Genomic DNA, 2818 nt, shown 5'->3' on the forward strand with positions numbered 1-2818 from the left:
TTGGCCGCACATGTCCCCAAGATTACAGGATGCAATGCCTCCCAGATGAGCATCGAGGGAACATGGCCATCAAGCAGCAACCAGCTCTTGCTGGGGTCTGGAAAGAAGTGAATCAGCATCCTGCCCTTTCATCACTTCCCATGCCTCACAGATTTTGGAAACTGCTGCCAATCAAGAGAGAGGCCCATGTGGATTTCTTCATGATGGCAGCTGAAGAGATAAGAAGTGTGCAGTAAATTTTTTTTTGCAGAAGCAGCCACAACAACTCTCCCTGTACCCACGCTCTCGTGTAATCTCCAATCAAAGTGATTCTGGGGTTGGCCTTGTGACTTCTTTTGGCAAAGCTTGTGTTTGCCCTCTCTTGCTGCTCTTGGCATTCTTGCAACCACCACCCCTGGTGGGTGAGAAAGGTTGAAACCCAGAGTGACAGTACTAGAGGCACTTCTACTTTATAAAAAAAGAGACTGAGGTTTCTGAAAGGTTGCATACCAGCCTACAGATGCGCAGCCAGCAAAAATTAGAGATTAGCCTGTAAAAATTAGAGATAACCTCTGTCTCCTCCCTGAAGGGCAGGGACCATCTTTTTAGCACTTCTTGTCCTTCCTCACACAGAGTAGGTGCTCAATAAATAGTTGCTGTTCATGAACTGAAAAGCTATGCCCTCTTCTGAGTAAGCCTAAAATCAAAGAATTTCCATAGAAATCATGGTCCTAGAGAACTAGGGAAGCAGAAAAATGCATCCCATAAACAGTCCAAGTGACCGGGACAATCTGGGCAAGTTTTTTACGTGCCCAAGACCCAAATAGTCTAGGCCTTATACTGATATTCCCATGAAAGCAAATGCCCTGCCGAAAGAGTTCTAATGAAGCCTTGCAGATACTTACAGGCCTACGCGAGAATTAAAAGTAAGGCAACAGTGAAGAACACTATCTGGTATTTAGAAGAGCCAAGAAGCCAAGGACAAAGAAGCTAAATGAACCATACAATTTAGGGCCCTTTCTTAGATTAAGAGTGGGAATTCAATATCCAGAGCATAACATTTCTAAGTATGGAACAGCTCGAAATATAACTGCCCTTGGGAAGTTGTGGTTGGAGTTGCATGCCTACCTTCATCCTTGAATTTATTGTAGAGGTAGAAAAAGCACAGTTTTGGAGTCAGAGAGCCCTGATTTATGCCTTGGATCTGCCACTGATCAGCTGTGCAAACCTGGGCAAGTCATTTAACTTCTCTAAGCCTCAGTTTCCCCATCTGTAAGATGGGAATATACCTACTTTTTAGGCTTTCGTGAAAAACTAAAGAAGATCGTATGAAGTGGAGTGGCTGGCACAGAGCAATCGCTCGTTTAATGGCAGTAGCTACAGTGAAGATCATGAATGTACAGAGGCACAGGGCAATACTGCAACCTACCCTGGGCTATTTGTGGGGTCAAACCAATTTCCAACTCCTTGGTTTCCACCTTGTATCTGAGATCCAAGAGCCTGTGTTCCCCTCTCTGGACTCTGTAGTACCAGCTCTAGACCCACAGGTTGACGCTGAACTCCGAGTACTTGAGCCTGCTGACTGCCACATGGCGCCTGTGACACTGGCTGCTTTGTGCCACCTCTCCAAGGCTGGTCTGGCCTGCTTTAAACTCTCAGTGGCATTTTGCCTGGGGCTGGCAAAGCTTGGCAGGAGCAGGCAAGGACACAGGAAGGAGGCAGTGGGTACCATAAGAGATGGTAAGGACATCTCAAACAAACCTCCTAGTTTAGAGGTGCTGGTCATTTCCCAGAGCTGGCAAAATTTTTCACCCTCATGAGTAAAGGAGGAGAAGAGAAAGAAGAGGCATAGGGGATTCAGGGGTCAAAGAGTCTTCAGGTTTATGTATTAATGGCCTTCACTCTCCACTGCAACTCAAACAGGAGCCTCAGATTCTACAAATGCGACTCAGACTGAGCTCCCGTTTGGGCAAGTTAGAAACAAGATCGAACGCAATTTTGTCAAAGCCCTGTGCAGTAGGAAGGATGCATCCGGGCTGGACTTTGCAAAGCCTTTCTGAGAGATGATGCACGGGGGGCCTTTTAAACTGAGGGAAAGTTGCCTGTTGCCCTAGGTGTGCCCAGGCTTCTCACCTGCCGCAACTGCAGCTCCTTGAGCTTGAACTCCTCCTCCCCACTTTCAGATGCTAATTGGGAACTAATTTGTCACCCAAGGGCTGACCAGGAAAATGTAGTCACAAGACAAACAGGCCAGGCCACAGCAATGACTGAGATGTTGCTCTGAGTTCTGTCCTCAAGGCACTCCAGAAATCCTAGCCCCCTGTTTGTCATTGTGCTTAAACGCACTGTGCCTCAATTTCCCAAACTATAAAAAGGGAGCAACTGTAATTCTTGCTTCAGATGAGCCATCTGCAGCACAGGTTAATTTAAAATGAGCCAGCTACTCAGGAGAATATAATTTATTCTATAAACATTTTCCAGGGTTTGTTCAACAGCCAGAAGAGAAGCAAAATTCTCTCTAAAAGGCAGGAATGAGCTCTGCTTTTACATAGCAACAAAAAATCTGGCCCAAGCTTCTCTTAGAAAGAAAAAGGCACACTCCCGTGTTCAGCACACATTTGTGCCTTCACCGCATAATCCTCTAAGAAGTGACTAACTAGAGGGGTTATGCGACCGATCTCTTGGGTTCCCCTTGGTCAGGACCTACCTGGTATGGGTGAGAATTAACCTGCACGGAGAGTTAGAGGCCAAATCTGAGGGGCTCCTGCCTTGTCCCATAACATGTCCCTGCTGTGCTCTTGGTCTGGGGTTTTCCTCCTATAAAACTGACCCCAACATA

At 46.5% G+C, this 2818-nt stretch overlaps 1 long non-coding RNA gene across 1 annotated transcript in view; it reads right to left on the minus strand.

Moving 5' to 3' along the window:
* The window catches only part of LOC112482663, a 14094-nt gene that overhangs the window by 526 nt on the left and 10750 nt on the right, over window positions 1-2818 (minus strand). The window lies entirely within an intron of this gene.

This window comes from Pteropus alecto, unplaced genomic scaffold (assembly GCF_000325575.1).
Source record: "Pteropus alecto unplaced genomic scaffold, ASM32557v1 scaffold155, whole genome shotgun sequence".
Lineage (NCBI taxonomy): Eukaryota > Metazoa > Chordata > Mammalia > Chiroptera > Pteropodidae > Pteropus > Pteropus alecto.